This window comes from Dromaius novaehollandiae, chromosome 9 (assembly GCF_036370855.1).
Source record: "Dromaius novaehollandiae isolate bDroNov1 chromosome 9, bDroNov1.hap1, whole genome shotgun sequence".
Lineage (NCBI taxonomy): Eukaryota > Metazoa > Chordata > Aves > Casuariiformes > Dromaiidae > Dromaius > Dromaius novaehollandiae.
The window spans coordinates 16,982,129-17,002,816 of record NC_088106.1 but is presented as its reverse complement, the minus strand read 5'-3'; the positions used below and the strand labels follow the sequence as shown (position 1 = coordinate 17,002,816).

General features: G+C 38.4%; 1 long non-coding RNA gene across 1 annotated transcript in view; it reads right to left on the bottom strand.

Annotated features, from left to right (window-relative positions):
- Positions 1–20,168, bottom strand: part of LOC112981690 (uncharacterized) — a 122,382-nt gene extending 102,214 nt beyond the window's left edge. Inside the window, exons 1-7 of the long non-coding RNA XR_003258778.2 lie at positions 20,055–20,168; positions 16,884–17,136; positions 14,423–14,557; positions 11,631–11,805; positions 6,737–6,829; positions 2,267–2,351; positions 1,398–1,462 (exon numbers count right to left, since the gene is read on the bottom strand). This is a non-coding gene — a long non-coding RNA (uncharacterized LOC112981690). The remainder of the gene's footprint in view (positions 1–1,397; positions 1,463–2,266; positions 2,352–6,736; positions 6,830–11,630; positions 11,806–14,422; positions 14,558–16,883; positions 17,137–20,054) is intronic.
- Positions 20,169–20,688: the final 520 nt, after the last annotated feature.

Here is a 20,688-nt window from a genome sequence, read left to right as displayed (position 1 = left end):
TCTAACAGATGCGCAGTTTTCCCTTTCATGCAAGATATTCATTTTTAGGCAAGCAGTGTGTCTCATCTAAAGTACACACATTATTCCTCTAGTTTGAACAAAACCAAATGTTTTGATGTTTTCATACCCTCAGTGCAATCTAACCAACTCGCCAGCAGTGCCAAGATTTAGAATAGATTACTTCTGCCTAAACAAAGATAGTGCTATTTCTCTTGATGTATTTTTCCAGTTAGCTATTAAATTAGTCGCAGATTATAAATCATGATTCTGCAGAAGGAAAATCCAACAAATATTTGAAGCCAATATTGCGCACATTTTTAATGTGCTCTTTTTCAATGTGCACATATGCACTGCTGTGCTATAGAACAATTTATTTTTCTAAAAGGAAAATGGCATAAGTGGATAAAATTTTGAAAAATTAGCTACACTGCAATCCTATATTTTGGAAGTGTCCACAGAGTTTTACGGCATCTCTTTCAAATTAAGACTTGATTAAAGTTGATTTGTTTTCATGTACAGTCTTTAAAATGATTAAATTGGTACTTGTGTTCAATTTTAGCTTTTACCTATACATTCCTCATCAGTGTTTTAAAACTGAACTACTGACAATTTTCCAGCTTTCAGGTGCTTAAGAGAACAGGATGGAACCAAAGAGCTTTCAGTTTTAGTTCTAACAGTTCAGTTCCAGTTCTAACAGATGTATTTATTTTACAGTAGAAGTTGGTTTCATATTCTTAAAAATGTTGTAAACAATTTCCAGCTGCTTGATTTTTGATGCCATCATAAATATTCAGGTTAATTTTCCATGATCTACAAATATAAGGTGACCTTAGGCAAAAAATTCAGACTTGGGTGGTACAGTGCATAAGCCATCACTTTTTCACCTTTCTAAGAACTACAGAGACAGCTGCAAAGTCGGTGCTCAACATCACATGCAGCACATGCTTCTGGCAAATGTTTTCCCATGTATTTTAAACAGAATCAACGAAAAGCCATTGCACTAAAGCTGTGCTAGCGTAGAGTCTGATAACACTGTTTCGGCACAAATGTAATGGCCCTGCAAGAAGTCACTGGGTGTTTAATCGATAGCTCTGAAGAGTACTCTTAATTACCACAGTATACATTTGTCAGTGTGCAATAGAACAGTTTTCTAGCCATAAGAATGGAAAGAAAAGGAAACGTCAGCTGGAAAATGGTTGGAAGAATAAAGCAAGAAAAGCACAACTGGCAAAGCTAACTGTTCTGTTTGCACACATACTAATTGTTCAGCAAATAACACTGACAGTTATAACCCAAGTCATATAAAAGATACATTATGTTGTATGATACCTTACTATATGATAGGATACTGTATTATCATAACTATGCAATGAATAGATAAAACATATTTTACTTACCCTTAAGCAAAGTTCTCTCTTTTTTTTGTCTGCAATTTTTCTCCTTCAGCTTTTCCACACACCATCTATAACAGGTATGTTTGTGTTTCAGATTAAATTTTTGTATTTTTTAAACTAATAATGGGCTGTATATGGAGCCAGTAATTGCATCAGTCCCACAAGCCAGTCAAATAAGCCAGGGATGGGAAGGTAGGGGGTCCTGGCTAATATGTGAAGATGTTAGAAAAGACTTGAGAAGGTGAAGTAATTTCACTAAGGAAGATGCAGGACTTTGAGGGGGTTGATCTTCAGTGGCATAAATTGCTTAAAGTGATGCTGAATTACACCAGCTTGCCTTAAACATTTGGGTCATCTGATATGTAATTTAAGCATGCCCTATGTGACCTAGATTTCTAATGATACAGCTCAGCAGTAATGACTAAAATGACACATTAGTGACAGAAAAATGAGATTTGTCCCAAAATTCAGAGAAAACATTTTCTACTAAAGGACTACAGCACACTTTTTTCTTAGGGTATTCAGAAGGTGTAAATAAATTACACATAATATTTTCATAACTACGCACATGATTTAGAAATCCATGACCCATTTTTTAAATTGACTCAGGAGGAAAGTGTTTAAAGAGATTTCAAAGGGAGTGAGGTGCAGAAGCACTGTAGAAAATCCTACTGGCCTCCCATTACATTCAGAATCTGACCATAAATGCTTAGATGTCCCTTTGAAGGTCAGTGAGATCTAATATACTAAGCATCCAAGCTGCTCTCAGAACTGTGAATTAGACTCCTAAATAACATAAGTGCTCTTGAAAATAAGATCTAACCAAATCCTGTAGCAGTATTAGTTTTAGTAAGGGTATCTGCATGACTTACCTGTAAGGTTTAATAGCTTTAGGAGCCCTTGACAAAAAAGGCTTATTCTTCATGTATCAGATGGGAATATAAACTATGTGCAGTCCTAAAAACAGAGGGAACAATATAATTTGGTATGTTTTTTACTGTTTATTCCCAAATTACTATGTAGTCTGAAAGCAAAGGCAAGAGAAATCAAAATAATTTCAAATAAATGCCATTTACTCAGTGGTGTCAGTGTCATTGGAGCTGAGCAGCACACAGAAAATTGTACCATCATCCAATGCCACAGACCTCATTCACTAATTCCTCCACTTTCAGGTTTTAGAAAACATGTATTCTTTTCAGAGTTTTTTCCACTGCTTCCTCAGTGAAAGATGAAAACTGTTTCCCATCCTTTTTTTAGCTACTCTGTGAACACACTCAGTAAAAACGCACGATGGCTGCTCATAATAAACACAACGAAGCCTGAGATTTGTGTCAGTACTCAGTTTTCAAAACAAACCGAACACCTCATAGACACAAATGCTCCTCTCTTAATAACACATTCACATTTACAGTCCTAGGAGTCTTTTCCAAGAACCTCCTGGAACCTTTGCACACGTAACTGCAGGTTAATGCGGCTCCCCTTGATTTCGGGTGATGAAACCCCTATCAATTTTAACAGAAATGTACTGAAAGTAATGCCAAGTACTTTTCAAAGCTTCATCCCAAATAAACAAATGAAGAATAATCTACTAAGAAGAACTGAAACAAGATTATAATTTGATACATCTCTATATTTTTTCTGATGTGAAATCTTATAAGAGAAGACAGTGACATATCTGTTACATACATCTAGCTGATAATTCATGTTTATAGGGTACATTCCTCTTGTAATGCCCCCAATACGCAAGCTCTAAATTTCCTTTTTCTCCCCTTGGCTTTAACACATTTTGTCTTATACCTTTGCAACCTGGAGAACTGCACTACATTAAGCAAATAAATTTGACAACTAAGTAGTCGTTTTCCAAACCAACTTTTTAACTGTGACTATGGGAATTTTTTATGACACTGAACACTATCATAGAATGTGCAAAAAAAGTAACTTTTCATGGTATGAGATTAAGGGAGCACCTCTGCCTGATTTTCCTTGAAAACATTAGTCATGTCAGCCTCACTTAGTGCTGAGGTTGCTCTAGACGGATGTGTTATTTGTTAATGCTTATTTTACCATATGTGTGCAACATGAAATGTTTGGGCAGATACGCATTTAATCTGAAACCATATCTAGGTACCTTTAAGATTTTTTTTTTCCCTTAAAGCATCTAAAACACTCTTTCATGAAAGCAACTTTTGGAAAAGGAAAACCTGTGTACAAAGTGATTTTAATTTTAAAATAAAATCACATTTTTAAGCCTGATCTTCAGCAAGTCACATCCTTTTTACATTTCACAGACATGACATGTCATTAGGAAATGGTGCTGCTCTTGGTTACGTTGGCATGTCATGTTACAGTACATTAGAAAACATGATGTGCTGACATAACCATGCATGACCATTATCCAAATGACACGTTAAATCCTGGCAGTTCAAAGACAGGAACATTTGGTTCTCAGTGCACATCTTCTGCATATATTGTAATCTGCACATACAAAAGTAAAAGACTGGAAAAAACAAAGGAAGTAGTGCAATCATGAAGCCAAATTATGCTTTATTCAGCATTCACCCAAATTCACATCTCAATTCTCCCTTATATTGCACTCACAGAGTTTTCAGTATAGCCTCTGATTGATCATTTATGCAAAACAAGCTTCAAACAAATTAAAAAGAATTATCTTTGAATACTAGAAGAAAACAGAATCAATCGCCTTTTATTACTTCCATAGTTGTTACAGTTGATCCTTCTATTTCATTCTGCCTTTCGACTTTTGGTGTGTTTAACATCTGGGACTCATCACACTGTCCGGCATTTCAACAAAGATGATGTCACCAGTGCCAAATACTAACAAACATGGCTACTGCATACATTTAAAGAACTGAAACACCACACAAACTATGTTTATGATTAGAGACAATATGAATCGTTTGCACTGTGAGCTTAAGTATGTTAAGCATAGACTTTCTTTCCAGAGGGAAGACATTGACTGAAAACTGTAAAAGTGGTAATTCTTTTTTTCTCTAGGAGTTTGGAAGAGCTTTTGATCTTCCAGTGTCTGTTACAATCTTGGAGAAGGTTAGGTTAACCCTTTGAGCAAACATTCCTACCAGCTTCAAATTCACTTGAACAAAGTAACTTAATCACCAGCTAAATTGAATTCAAACTGCTCTAGAGAACATGAACTGACATAGCTTAGATCTGATGGCAAGGAAATGAAAAAGAGTGTGTTTGTTGCTGACATGTACGGAGGGGCCCAACTCTCAGTTCCTCTTTTGGAGGCACCGGACAGCATGATTTTGCTGCACAAAAGGAGGGTTGGCGCATGGTACGCCAAGGTGCAAGTCATGTGTCTGTGGCACAGAGACCCACGAAATTTGACTGCCTTCTGCATTGACACTCGGAGGGCGACATGGGGCAGAGCAGCCACGGAGGACACCTCCGCGCAAGCCGTCCTTCCCCACCCTGCTGGGGGAGCTGAGGCAATAGCTGTGGAAAGCGCTGCAAATAACGGCTCTTCCACAGCCGCGGGTCAAAGGAGGCATTTTCTTACCCTTTTCTTCCTGTGCACCCATCCAGAACCTAGCAGGCCTTTTCAGGAATTGTTTTGTTAAATATATAATTCAAAGGGGAATTATTCAATTCAGTATTAACCGCTCTCACCAAAAATTCATGGAAGCAGCATGGCTTTACCAGTCTCATAGAGAAGAGATACAGGACGCCCTTCTAAAGACACAGGTTTATCGAGTGGAATGGCAATGCAAGCTCTCCTGCAATGTATCTCTCCTGCCAGTGCAAACTTATTGTTACAGGAATTGTGACCGACGGTTGCTCTAATAAGAGTGCAAACAAACAAAATAATAAAAGGAGGCACAGTACCGCCAGGTCCTGCTGTCAGGCCTGAGCCTAGAATACCAGTGATCTCACCTGGACACAACTGCACCGGCAATTTCTGTGACGTGGACACTAGTTCACATTAAAGACAGCTAACTCATGTAGCCACCAAACAATCATTAGCAACATGGGATGTATTTACCAAGATATGCCTACTATCCAAAAACAAAGATAACCTATTATCTATCCAAAACAAGACTCAAGATTTCAATCTCTATTTAGTTAGTAAAGCATGCAGCAGAGAATGATGTATTTCAGCTAAAATACAGAAGGAAAAGAGAGGTTATGAATTGCATGTAAAATGGTAAATTAGCAAACAGATTACAGCATAGCAAAGGTGTCAGATAAGGGTTTGAGTCCTTTAATCACACTGTTAATAAAGTTTGAAAAGAATTAAATCAGCTATCATTTATTGTATCAGACAGAGTACAAGTTCAAATATTAAGCTAAAATATGATTAACTCAGCTTTCAGCTGGCTCAGAACACATTCATCTGCACTTGATATTGGTGAATACTTTCGCACCAGCAACTATTACTTTCAGCCCTCGGGTATAACATCTTGCACCCAGAAGCAGCGGGAACACATCGGTATTTTTTCCCACACAGAGGAATATTAGCCTTGATACAACTACAATATCTCTTTATGCTTAGCTGTGCCAATATTTCCCTTTTGCTTTCCACCACATGCCTTCATGTAAAATCTCTCAGATAAAACTAAAAGGACAGGGAGTATTATAAAACAGAGTAATCCTACTGAACATGCAATCAATTAACTGAAACATGGAGATGGATATTTTTTGAAAGCTCCTTACAGTCTCTAGACAAACACAGTGAGATAACAATGGCAAACTGTTTGGCTTACTAATTGTAACCAAATGTATGCCATTCTATCAAAACATTCTCAGGAGGATGTCAAAGACTCTTTTTTAAGTAAACATCTTGTGTCATCCTTTTACTGAAGTGGAACAAGGGTCTCCAATAAAAATAGTATATATCAAGGACCCTCAAAGAGGTTTATATATATATATTACTAATCTTTGAAAATGTAGCTTGAGAGGTACATTAATAATTTCACACAGCTGGGCAATAAACATTCCTGCCAAAAGAATTATGTAAAATTACATAAACTCTTTTTAAAGAGAATACTTTCAAGGAGACATAAAGTATAGACTTAGTTACTTCACCTTTTCTTTTCTTTTCTTTTTAGCTGTGTTCTACAGAAAACATTTTAGTGTGTAAAATCTCTCTCCTTGTAAAATAGTCCAATGAGAAGCCAAAATTCAAACCTGATTTTAATGCATAATACTGAAGTGACATATAGTGCAAACTACAGAAAAGTTTAGCAGTGAGAAATAAACAAACCTCAACCAAAATAAAAAGGCTTTTCACGTCTGAAGCAATTGATAAAATAGCAATAAACAGCTAAAGGCAAATACTTTTTCATCGAGGCATACTTAACCTTTAAATACAATACATATCCAAGGAGAACTAACAAACAGTTAAAGCACTCGATCATTCTTAAAATGTGAATTGCAGTGCTGGGCTTTTCTTCCTGAAAAAAAAAAAAACTTAAATAACACATTTTTAATAAGAACCCATACATTATAGCAACGGATCCAATCGTGAGACTTACATTAGTAAAACATTCAGGCATGTTCCTATCCAAACTTTACAATAGAGCACTGTGCTTAAAAAAATAGTCCTACAATTAAGGAAATTAAGGATAAACACAAGTATTTTGCCAGATCTGTCCTCACTAATAAATAAATCAACTCTTCAAGTCTGCCCAAGATGACTAAAGAGAACTTCATTGTATTCTAGTAAATACTAAAATTTGCATTAATTTCAATTGCGCAGAATAAATGTGTGAACGGAAAAGAATATGTTGCCATCAGGCCTGATTGGGAAAGTGCTATAGGGGCTATAGGGGTTTTTAGCTTTGTACAATGTTGCAATTGGCAACTGGCTGGGATTTCTCAGAATTCCCACTATAAATACAATATAAGAAAAGACTGCTGCAGTAGAACTTTATTTTCAGAATCATAAGTTTGGTTAGGCTGAAAGAAGCTCCCTTGAACAGACTTTTAAAGGAGATTCTTCTAATGAATATGCAAAAAGCTTTCCCTTTAAATTGCTCCAGAGAAACTGCCTTTTATGGGAAACTTGGACAAGACTTTCAGATCCGGTAAAAAAAAACGACGAGAGATCACTAGTCACCAACTCATTTCTTGTAGTTCTCTATCAACTCTTGACATCTGAGACCCTAAGCTGCAGAAAGTGCTAAGACTGCTGGGAAAACTGAGCCACAATGAGCTGAAATTGTGACCAGCTGGATTACCAGCCTGAGAAAGGCAGGGATGCCACCATATTTGTTCTCTTCACCTTCGTTTTCTTTCCTCCTTCCTATGCAGTGAACAGACTGTAAAACCAAAGGACTTCAGAAGTATAGAGTTAGGGAACTTTCTTCTGGTCCTTTTACCCTTTAGAAATCTAACTATCTGCAGAAAACAGATGAAAAATCAAAGTGTAACATAAGAGTTGTAGCATAAGAACAACCAGGCCGAGTGGGACCAAAAGTCTCTCGAGCACTTGTGCCTCCAGCAGCGGCCAGTGTCAGACCTGTAAGGAAGAGCAGAGGAACCAGGCTCGTGCTTAGAGATCCCTCTGCCCGGTTGTACCTACATAACCTCCAGCAAACACCATTCTAGTGATTCCCTTTGGTAGAGATTGCTACAGGCCAGGATGCTCGGTAGCTCTCTCATGGCCTTCTCTTAATGCACACTAGGCTGTCACTTTTGCCAAAAGGTAATATGGGAAAAACAGAGATGATCATCAGTGAGAATGAAGGAGGAAATTCTTTAGGAGAAAACAAGTCATTGCATTCAACAGTCCACTGTGCTGGCTCAAGTACCAAAGCAGAGGAGAAAGGTCCTTAACAACTCTGCAAAAGGAATTTCAAATTCCCACACACATTTGCTTAGCCACTAAGGACTAAACCCGCTATTGGTCAGATAGGTTTAGTTGCAGGATGCCGAAGCATATCTAACTGTAATGCAATCCAAATCAACACCACGTTACATTCTTAGTTGTGCTTTTTTTTTTCTTTTTAATGTTAGTTTTTTGTATCCAGAAGACTAAAGAGTTGTTGATATTGCAGAAGCACAGGCAGATGCAATTTCTATAGACAATTGACTGGGATGTTCAAAGTATGGCACTAAAACATAACAAGGAATTAAATTTTAGTTAAGGGCATGACTTTCCTAGATGAAAGATAACTAACTAACAGGATTTTTTCACAGATTTCTTTAAAAAATTTGTAAAACAAAATCAACCACTAAAGCCAAACAGCCCTATAGCTGCTTTAGCACTAGTTTCATTGGAGCTGTGATAATAGTGATATGACCAAAAGAACAGAATATATAAAGTGGGTAGCTGAAGCATCAGTGGTAAGAAAAATATTTTTTGAGATTTCTCATAGCAATATTCAGTAATAAATTTAATAATCTGCTGTCTAAAATGGGCTTTTGGCTCTTTGCAGATTATTTTTCAAGATCTGCTGTTTATTATTACTTCTTACAGCCCTGATGTTTCCTTTCAGACTTTCCATGTAGATCAGAGCTTTAAAAGACTCTGAGGTTCAGAGGTACTAGGCAAACACTGCTCTTAATTCTGATCTAAGTGTTTTTGCACCCTGAGATTTCACTATGCATTTCAGGTTTGTAACCAGCAGCAAAACTCTAAGCAAAATTTAATCAGAACACCTAAAATTACAGATGTTTTTGAAAAAAAAATCTTGTGAAACAGCAGGCTACTTCTGCTCTATTTAAACAATGAATTGGGAGTATTTCAATTTCACACTGTTTTCAGCAGATTTTTATTGCTGACATAGGAAACTTGTGTATAAATATAAAATCCATGTAAAATTTCATAGAAAACTCAAACCTTTACTATATTATACAGAATTGGATAGATTTTCTAAAAGTGTCTACAGAAAACAACTGTTTATAGACACAGATACATACACACATAGACACTCATACATCTCTATTTCCTAGTGTCTCTGAACTTTTAGTTTGACAGTTTCATGATCACATAGGACTTGGTAATTCTCAGCAGTGCCAGAATTTATTGCCTTCTGATTTTACATTTCTACAGTTCAAGTATGTATGGCCATTCTAGCCATAAAAAAGGAGTTGCTGTTACTATCACATTGTTTCTGTCATCTAAGCTGAGCAGGACACACGGAAGAAGGTATATTAAAACATAAATAGATTTTCATTGGTAGGGGGTTAGAGTAATAAATAATATATAGATTTATATAAACATGTATATACTCTACAGATTAGAAGGGAACCTGAGATATGTAAACACATGCATGCACACGCACGAACACCACACGCACGAACACATACGCACACACATCCACTCATCAGTAAAACACAGCCTATACTACAAATACGATTTACAGCCACTGAGGCTTGATACCAGAGTTTAGCATCTTTTAAGAGGCAGTTAAGATCAGTTTCTGCAACAGCTGGAATAAATACTTTATATGAAGTTGTTCTGAGGTCCTCCATGACCACGAGCATTCAGGACCTTCATCTCAAACTATGGGTGGAACATCGACCTTTCGGTGTCCACAGTCTCCCACCAAGGCCTTGTGTTTCCAAACTTACCTTAGCTAAAGTAAGGCATGTGATGTAACAGCTGGAACAGCTGTAATATTATTGGAAGCAGACAGCAAAATTAGCTAACCTGACACGGGAAGATACTTCAGTATGCTGTTTTTTACATAATTTTTTCAATAAAAGAATTCAAGCTCCAGTTTGTAAATTCAGACCAAAGACTTGGGAACTAGCATGTGTAAAAACAGAAAGTTTTGGCAAGGGGAACTGATTAGTCCAGAAGAAACTGTACTTTCATGATACACTAATGGAAATCCAACTGTCAGTAAGAAATTACACCTTTTCTTAGGTGTAATTCTTCCATGCCTCCACATTATAATAATGGCTATGTTCGATTTGCTCAGGTAGATAGCAAGCATTCTAAAATTATTCATTAAGACAAATGATCACATTCTTCTGCCTGTATTCATTCTAATTCCAATCTTTACTATTTAGGTTATTCCACTGACTTCATTGCAACTAATCAGAGTTAGTTATCAGCCAGCAAGAGTGAAAATGGCAGAATCAGGCCCAACACGAATATAGCCTACAGGAAATAGATGTTTAACAGTTGTTCTAAGCATATCCTCCTCCTCTTTGCCAAAGTTTGGCAGCTCTCTTTCAGTGTATTTCTCTGAGATATTTTACATGAATGAGATAAAGAATTTTCTGGCTCACAGCCTGGGATCTCCTCCACTGGATCTTGGAAAGAACTAACACATTGATCAATAAATGTCTTCCAGTTTTGCTTTGTGTCATTAAAACTGTCTGCTATAAAGAATCAACTTGTGGGTTCATTTTTTGTTTTATCTGAATGACAAACTATATTTTGACTTCAGATTTGCAGACTATATGTCAGGGTCAAGACCCAGGGACCATTTTCTGCCTTCCTTTCCCATCCTCCCCTCCCCCACTGCTATATTTTGTTGTCCTTCTCAAAAGAGATTTTCTCCTTTCATTTGTTATTTCCCCTTTTATGTGCAGCCCTTCATTCACGCTGAAGTTTAGAATGTAGTCTTCTCTTCATATTGAAATTAAAATGCAACTGAATAAATTAAACAGAAATGGAAATGCCTTAACAATGTCTTCAGATGTGTTTTTCTTTATTAAGGAGAAAAAATATTAGTAAGACTCCTAGCCAGAAACTACACCGTGTTGCCACTGTGAGCAAGTCCAGCCTCTCTCCTTGATCTGCTAGGCTGTGTGTGCGAGTAACTGGTACAACCGCCTTTTGCTCCCTGTTATATTTTGAACAGATAAAATATTTCACTTATCCTATATGTCTGGATTGGAGTCACCTCCCAAGAAATGAAGGAGTGGCATCTCGGGGGCAGGTTTCTTCAGGAACGTAATGGGTTACCCAGTGCAGCTTTAAGTGGCCGCTCTCTCTTAATAAACCAATCACATGTTACATATGGGATTCTGGATCTATTTTGCAGAGACTTCAGAAATGGCAAAGAGAAATGGTTTCAGCAGGAGATAATGGGCTTTATGACTTTTCCCAAATTATTCCCCTTTTTAGTAGCCATCATCTTGTCGGGTGACATCTGAAATGATTAGAGGATGATATTTTAGACTGACAACTGGGCTGCCATTCACACTGTCAGTCAGCAAACATCCAGGTTGCCCAGGGTTACAAAGCTAGTTTATGCCTTTGTCCTGTAGTATTTAGTGCAGCTGATTCTTTACCTTGATTTCAGATGAAGCAGTTCTGACAGCTAGTGCCAGAGGCAGGCAGAGAGCTCATGTTGATGGTGGAAATCCCGTGGTGCCTTTGTGTGCGATGGTTTTAGTGCTTCTGTGTAGCCCATCGTCAAGGATATAAACCCGGAGTTTTAGGGTAGGTCTAGTAACTTCACCTGCTCTTAAAAAATAGAATGCCAATAGTTATCCATGCCTTATGAACTCATTAATTATTTCAGGACTGCTTATCTGAAAGGCAGCTTTCTTACACCTGCCAGTTGTCAGCAGAAGTATTATCTAAAAAAGACCATAAGCCTTTCCCTCTGCAAAAAACCCATCCTAGCACAATGCAGCAACTTAAGACCCAAAGGACTGGTGGTCACTATGCTTTCCATCAGCATGCAAGAGCACCCTCTCCACATTACCAGCAAGAGTTCATGTGCTCCACAGTAGCAACTTCTTTTTCCTCAACCATCACTTGATGCACAGTCCAGATTCTTTTCCACTCACTGTCTCTTTGTGCATCCCTGATCAAGGTCAAGTTTTCTAAAGGCTCCTGCTTTTAAATGTTTCTGTTTGGGAACCCAGCTTTCAGCACCAAAAGCCTGATTTTCAAAGGGAAAAAGTACCTGCAGTTTCAGAAACACCAAAGCAGTGTTGTGAGCACATACCAGCTCCGATATTCAAGAACTAGAGTGCTAAAATCAGGAACCCAAGAACAGAAGCCTTGAAGATAGTTTCCCGGTGGGGATATGGCCTTCCTTTCTCTTTGCCTCAATGCATTCTTCTGTTAACACATGCATAATACCATTTCTCGCAGACATATTCAGAGACTGGAATATCACTACAATAATTTATAACTAATAATCTAGGTGATAAACTATGATAGGGAATAACTAACATCCAGTTTGTTACCAGTGATCAGGTAAGTAACTTATTACTATTTTGGTTCCAGATAGGTAACAGTGCAAGCTCTGTTAGTGCAGCTCGTGTCTGTGACATCTGCCTTCTGCAAGCAGGCTTGCCACCTCGCCCTCAGAAAACATAAAATGAAAGAGTGTGCTCAAAGTACATTTGCTTAAAAATTCAATAAAAATGCCTTAAAACACTAGCAGAAGTTGCATAGCCTTAAGGCAAGGAACTCCTTCAGTAATGTTTCTATCTAATGTTTCTGAAGCATGCAAAAAAGTAATAAAATTTCATAAACAAGTTGGAGAAAAAGGATGACTATTTTTACCTATTGTATGCATTTGAGAGCACGATGCGCCTACACAGGCTGCATTCTGGCTCCTATGTACCTACTTCCTTGTGCTCTACCAAAAGACGCTTACAAATTACAACAATGGAGAAGCTGAAACTGGACTGGGAGAAACATGCAGATGTGTGGACACAGTGCTAAAACAAAAGGAGAAAAAAGCTGTTTGGAGCATGCTTTGGTAGCATTGTTCTGAAGCTCAAACAAACACCCTTCTAAAGAGCAACAGGAAAGCCAAAAAATCACTATAATTTATTTATACTAACTTTTTTAATAGTCCACTGAGATTCTTTTCGAGCAGTATATCTCACAAAACCGGTTGTTAAATATAAATTAAAACTATTCAAGGGGTAATATTTGTAAAGCACTTTTGCATCTGCAGATGAATGCTACTGTATAATATGAACGTTGACATATTTGACAAGGCAACAGAGTTAAGTGTGATACAGAGTCAGACTAAAGATTTTTTTCTTGTCTGAAAAGCTCTTGTTTTGTTACTAATATTAGAGCTACAGAGGCCTATTTGACAAAAAGCACCTCCTAATTTGAGAGCTGTAGCTCTTAAGCTCCATAGTAGCAGCTATTTACCTGGTTGGCTCACTCTTCACAAAATGTGCCCATTAAGCTCAGGGTATAAAGCCAAAAAAAAATAACAGCCTCTCTACTGAGCATGACTGAACAAGCGACTGTGCTGGTATGTGTTTGATAAGAGACAGCAGAGGAAAAGGAGATAAACCTTGGGGTGTAAGGCAGGAGTTTACATATTCCATTTAGAACAATAGGAAAAGCTATTATTGACTTCTTTGGAAACAACTCATAGTAGCACAAATTCTCTCTGGTTGCAGGTGTTTGGAGGATTTTTCCCCAAGGGAAGCTTTATGATATATATAGGTACACACATATACAACACCAGTTTATGTCAAGGGGATTTATGCATGCATTCTCAAAGAGGAGTAAATTTTAGCCCTTTTCTTGTTCATTGACATTACACAAGCATTTTCCCAGCTTGGCAGGGCTAAATTAAATTGGGCAACGTTCTGTGTGTGTTTGATGTCTGCTAAATGAAGTGAGCTTCCAATTCGTCATATTTACTCAAGCTCACTCAACTCTAGTAAAAATTAAAATGTTCCAGTTAATTTAACGAGATAATTTAGCTCTCTCAAATCTTTCTTGCTCAACATTTGTTGCTGTTTGGAAGTGGGGGGTTTGTGCTGCCATGTAATTCTTTGGACAGCTCTGAGGACTTAATAGTTAACAGTAGACATTTTAGGCCTTGATCTGACACTGTATTTAATCTCAAATAAGTCTCTGAGCTGCCACTTGAGAGGGGAGATCTTGAGAGGGGAGCCAACAGGCCCTTTGGATTCATTATTTAAAGAAAAGGAATCACACAAAAAATCCACAGAATAATTGGGTGAAGATCTGGGGTGGCTCAGGTAGCGGTTCTAGTAAGAAATGAAAAATTGCCACATTGAGTAACTTGGTTACAAATAGAAAGTAGGGAAGGGTTCTGGGATGCCAAATAATCAAAATATCCACTTACAAGGCCCTCCATGCTTGCTCCTTGAAAATACGTGTTTGTCTGAAGACCTGAGCATCTGCCATGATCTTGGAACTGTCTTGTATCAATCCAGACAAAGAAGCCAAAACACATCATGAAGTCCACTGAAATTAATATCTAACAAAAGGAATCAAGACTGAGAATTTAGGATTGATCATGCCTGAAACACAGAGATTTACTGACAGGAGGTTATAATATTGTCTCTCTGCAAGCTGGCAACATTTAATGTCATCTGTGGGCTTAAGCATTAAAAAGTCAAAAAGGCTTAATATCTACCAAGTTCAGAAAACTCCCCCATTACAATACAAGAGGGCAGGTCATGTAGCCGATTGAGTGATGGACCTCAGAAGTGGAACATCTGCTACACAATACATCCACAAAAATCAAATCTACTAGATTTCAGGCAATACCAAAATACCTACCTGTTCTCCCATTTGTTTGCAACTACTCGGAGAATTGTGGGGGGTACTTTTACTGGCTGGTTGTACTGAGTTGCTGGTTATCCTGCTGTACAAACCACAAGAAGCTTTGCAGAAACCAAACATCCCAAAGGCCTTTGCAAATATTACTAGGGACTGACGGGATGGAGCAGTGGATTGTGTGTAGCCTTTCTTCCCCAACAGCACAGCACCTCCTAGTACCCCAAAGGCAGCAAGCTGCTTGTGACCTGGGCCACCTCTCCCTCCACAGAAGCTGGAAGACCGGGGCTGCTACAAACACAAAGGGCTCACGCGTGCGATGCTACTTACCGCTTCCTTGCACTTGAAAATAAACTAAGCTCTACTTTGTCTCATAGAATATGTAGGAAGCCAAGAGAAATCAGCCTCCCGACATAGCTGGATGTCTAAAGCTAAGCAGGACTAGTCTAATTTGCAGATACAGGTGCCTTACACAGTCTGCTTTTAGCCTTTTCTGTTTCCTATGAGACAGTGGAAGACAGAGTCACATTTTGATAAGAATTCTTTAAGCATCCTAGCAGCCTGGCAATACTCAGTATATCCTGAAGAACCTGCAGACAGGTGAACTGCAAAACCTGGTACACAAAGGAAGAGCAATTTAGACAAAATGGTGCCGGGAACTTGAATAAAATTACAGCTATGTGCTGCTCTTGCCGTAGAATCGAAAGCAATGCAGAGTGCACCAGGTTTTGTTATACAAACCGTGGCATAGGTTTGTCAAAGAGTTTGAAAACCTGTCGAAAAACTTAGGAACAGCTTAGGATTTTAAAACGAGAACATGAGCTACTAAATGCCTTCAACAACCAAGGACAACTATGGTTCACCCTATGAGAGACCTAAGCTTCATGGGCGAACCATGATAACAATATATTTTAATGTGACAAATAAATTTGTTTAATTCAGTGCTTTAATTTTTTTTCTTGTTAACCTTAAAGTGTTTTCAGTTAAGATAAATTCAGGAAGATAGACAGCACATATATCAATAAGTATAATATTGAACTGCAGTGAAAAAAAAGTAAACATGATGCAAGAATATGACAGAGAAAAATAAAGATATCATTAAAAGACTTTTCTCTACCAATGACATAACCATTTCCAGAATACAGCACCAACTCTGATTACTTTCAGGGATAATGCAGAGATAAAGGGGAGCTGATTAAAAAAAAAAGAGAGAGAGAGAGAGAGACAATTACAAATGGCCAAGGACCTAAAAAAAATCGTCACCTGAAGAGAAAGGGTAAATAACAGGGTTATTTACATTAGAAAAGAGATATGTAAGAAGGGCATGATTCAAGTATGAACACTGAATAGTTGAGAAAGGTTAGAAGCTTTACCCAGAACAAGGTATATACTGAAATGAAAAGATGTCAAATGTAACAATGATAAAAAGAAACTTATTATTTTGGTTTCATAATTAAACAATGGTAGACAGCTGAATACATTTTTTTCGGTGTTTTCCATTGGATAGTGCAAGGTAATCAAAACAGAGGCAATATAAATAAAGGATCTGTAACATTATATAAAAACATTTAACAAACATTTTTCAAACAAAGTAAAATATTTCATTTAAACTTTGATGCATTGACTCAATTTCTTTCACTGTGGATATTATATATTAGGTAAAAGTTTAAAAGAAGCACCAAAATGCTATCAAAAGCAACTGTTCCAACGATTCCAAATTGAAATTTTCCAAAAAGCATTTTTCTCAGGAATTTTTTAATGTTCATATTTATATTTCATTCATTGCAGAATGGCAATTCTCATTCCCAACTACTCTGGAACTCACCAATGCTTGATTTCTTTGAGAGCAAGAATTTACCTCAGTTAAATTTTATGGGAGTAAAAAATAACCACAGTGAACAGGAAAAATGAGAATTAATATCTTGTAAAGAATGCTAAATCTCTAGGATGTTTACTAGTTTGAGACACGCAGACCTGGGGCCGCAAGGCAGGGTATTTTTCTACCTACTAAGAGGTTTTCATACCTTCTCCTGCAGCAACTAGCACTGGACAAGCTCAGAGGAAGGACAGTGCTGGATGGACCTGGAGTGTGGATGGACCCCTGGGCAGACTAGGGGCCGGGTTTTTGCAGGGAGAGCACGGAGGGCTCGAGGCAGGGACAGCCCTGTTCCCCAGCAGTGCTAGCAGGAATCTGTGAGATCAGGACTTCCAGGTGCCTGCTCCACGGACAACAGGGAACCAGCTTCCTGGAAAGCTGCTGAAAGCTTCACAGCTCACCTGTGAATGAAGGAGAGAAGTGATATCAAAGGAATTTGGTAAAATGCTCTCCTTTTCTACCCAAGAACTCAAATCTGGTAACAAAAATGAGAATGAAACTGGAGCCAGAAGTGGAGATAGCAGAATAAAATACATTTTCAGTTCCTTTCAGGCTGAGAAAACCTATTGTTCAGCCCCTGTGCTGAAGATGGAAAAGGCACACATGTGCACAGAGTTCATAGCCTAAGCATTACTTGCAGCTCTTTCAGATGATGAAAAATGCAGATGAGATTGATAAGATAACTCAGGGGTTTCTGCTGGGTGCTGCAGCATGAAGAGGTTGCCTTTCATACAGGACAGAAAGTCAAATTAGGTCCATGTAACTGTTCAAAATTCATTAGAATGACCTTAGTTAAGCTTTGCTTCCATGCACACTATGGTATATGATAATACAGCCTGGAGCAACAGCAGTAGTGGTGGTGGCACTTTCTGAAATATTTCCACTACTTGAAAGCAGTTGGATTTGTTAAAATTTCTAAAAGGATTATAACAGGATGAACTGGGATTTTTCCTTTTGCTTTCTCCAAGCTGGTATAATAATATTACACAGAGCTTTTCATCTTCAAAGATCTTTACAAATCTTAGCAATTCACAGTAACTGAACAGTTATAAAAATATAATAAAACTCATTTTTGCTGTCTGGCTAATTTTTTCTCATTATTTGTTAGAACTAACTTTAAATAGCAATAACTTCTCTAACTGGGCTTGTTCTGTAACTGTAACATTAAACTCATTACTAAGAGAGTTTGAACAGTCACATCTCCCATCCAATCGTAAGCCTGAATAAAAATAATAATATAATATTTTGTGGCTCCCTGCTATTCCAATAGAAGTTGACAGCACTTTTTTCTTTCAGTGTACAGTTATTTCATTGCTCTTTTATTATTTAAACCACAAGCAGGAATAACATCAAAACAAGTATTACCAAGGAAATCATCTTACCAAATATAAGCACATCTAACATCTGTGGCAGATAAGAATATGAAGAATCAATTTTATTATTCTCTTTTTCTTTTCTGAGCAGCTGCTCTAATAACGGGTACAATGTTCCCACAATTTTCAAGTCTCTGGTGTACAACCAGGTAATTTCTCTAGTTAACATTAAAGGTCTGTGCTTGCCAACCGGGGCAAATGCCCTCTGCTCTTGCTAACTTCAATGGAAACTGAAGGCACCCACCAACCGGCAGGATTGCTCTTCCAGGCTTTACTTACATCAAAAAAATACATTACGCAACACGAGGGGCTTCTCAGTGCAAGGAAAGGTATCTGCAGACAGGCCTTGATGAGGCAATTCTGTGCACCTGAAGACTCACAGGCACCTTTGCCCACTTATTCCCACCAGCATGCGGGAAGCTCAAAGGCTGTGAGCTTGCTCCTGGAGACCTTGCCGATGCAAAACGCCTATTGAAGTGAGAGCACTTTCTGCTCCAGGCACTATTACGAGTGTCCCAGTTTGAATGTTCTAATAATACTTAGCAATAACTTCTTTGAAGCCAAAGAAGGGGTCAGGCTTTTGATGGCCCTAAAACATTTCCTAACTGAGGCCTAATTCTGCAACCCTTTCTCACACTGAGTAGCACTTAGCTGTCCCAGTGATGCCAAGGTGACAGCTTCCACAGAGTTGCACAGAGAAAAACCTAAAAATTAAATTTACCCTTAAAAATAACTGGGCAGGAATTCAGTACCTGAGTCTTAAGCATTGTTCCCTAATATATTAGCTTGTTCCACCAGAAGAAGACAGTGCTGCATCATGGAGAAAACATTGCAGCACCACATTCCTTGGCATCACTGTCAACATTAGAAATATCCATCAGTTTACGTCGTCAGGCTGTCCTTTGAATAAAGGTCCAGCAAGGTGCTGGGGACCCCTTGTAAACTCCAGAATTCCTGCTCTAAAGAGAAGGAAACTGAGGCAACTCCTCCTCCACAGCAAAGCAGGGTTAGAGCAAGGAGAAGGTGCACAGCATCTCCTGGCTCCCTGACCAGGCTGTATCTTGTAACTCTGCGCACACTAAGGAATCTTTGGCATGGCTGAATGAATAGCAGACTACATACCTAAAATAATAGAAAACAGAAGAGTGGCAGGTCATAAACATAAAGAAGTCGGCAGTGAAAGAGCCACTCATTTTTTCTCACAACATCCTTGCAGTATGTTTTTTCTGCCAACGGATTCCAATACTGAACGCTAAAGCCTGGGTTCTGGCCTCCTGGTAATAAGTAATTTGCAAGAGCCTGGTCACGCAGAGGTCAGAAAACCATGTAAATTGCTTGGATGGGAAAGCCTCTTTCACATGAGGAAGCTGTAGGTGGTAGAGAGGCTCCCTGCCACAATTTTACATTCCCCAGACATAGTGATATAGAAAGAGACAAGAGAGCAATGCTGGTCTTCTCCTCTCGCACCCCCTCAAGCTGCCCTCTGCAGCATGCACCAAAGCCCAGGATGCGGGTCTCGCTGAAGACAGCAGATAGTGAAGGTGGTTTCTATCCTTTATAACAGCGATCTCAAGACAACTTTTCAGCCATTAGGCAAGCAATTTTTTGAAACAGGATCTTAGGGCAGAGTATGTTAAAGCAAGCGTTACAATACACACTCTTGCACACATTTAACTTTTGCTGTCATACACCCAGAGAGGGAATGAAATGATATAGCTTTGCGTTCTTGGCAAGATTTCTTTCTAGGGGATTTACTGTAGTGTTTGCACTTTCGTTTCACTAGTGACTGCACTGTCTTGTGACATGAAGAAAATGGAAGCTTACAGAACATGCTCCACCGACTCTTACTACTTAAGCCAGAGTTATTCCCATCCACAGAAAGAACCAAACTGATGGTTTGATTTGATAGCTCATTACAGAGAAAGGCCTAATTCCCCGAGACGCACCATTCCCTCCTGCTTTTCACTGCTGGGCTCCCAGAGCGGATGAAGACGCCCTTCCCATGGGTCATCTCTTTCCTCCTTGCTCCGCACTGCATTCTTCCATGGCTCATCCTGCACACCTCTGGGGAAAATGGCTGGGTCAACATAACGAGCAATGCTTCGCTAAGGAGCTGATATTGCAGTGATGCGCACAACCCACCATCAAGTCAGTTATGCAGCTTCCTTCTGCACGTCAAACTAACAGTTCACATAGAGCATATCGCGAAATAAGCAGTTAGCTTTGCCAACTCCATTGTTCAGATGCATTTCAAATGCTGCTTTTTTGGTAGCAGAACTGTAGCAATATTACCAAATGAGATTAAAATATTTTTTACCTGTCAAGGTATAAGATCTGAATATTCTACTATAGATCTCATTAAATAAACAACAAGCCACAAAAGATTTCACAGTCAGCATTATACACCATGCTTCTATCCAAACACAAATATCAGAATTAAATACAGTTGTAGCGCCAATAAACACCATCACATGTCCCTTCTAAGAACATTTTTCTACCAACCTTTGTGCTAAAATCAACATGGCTGGTCTGTGTTATTTAATTAATATCTAAGCTCAAAGATCACCCTTTGCTTTTTTT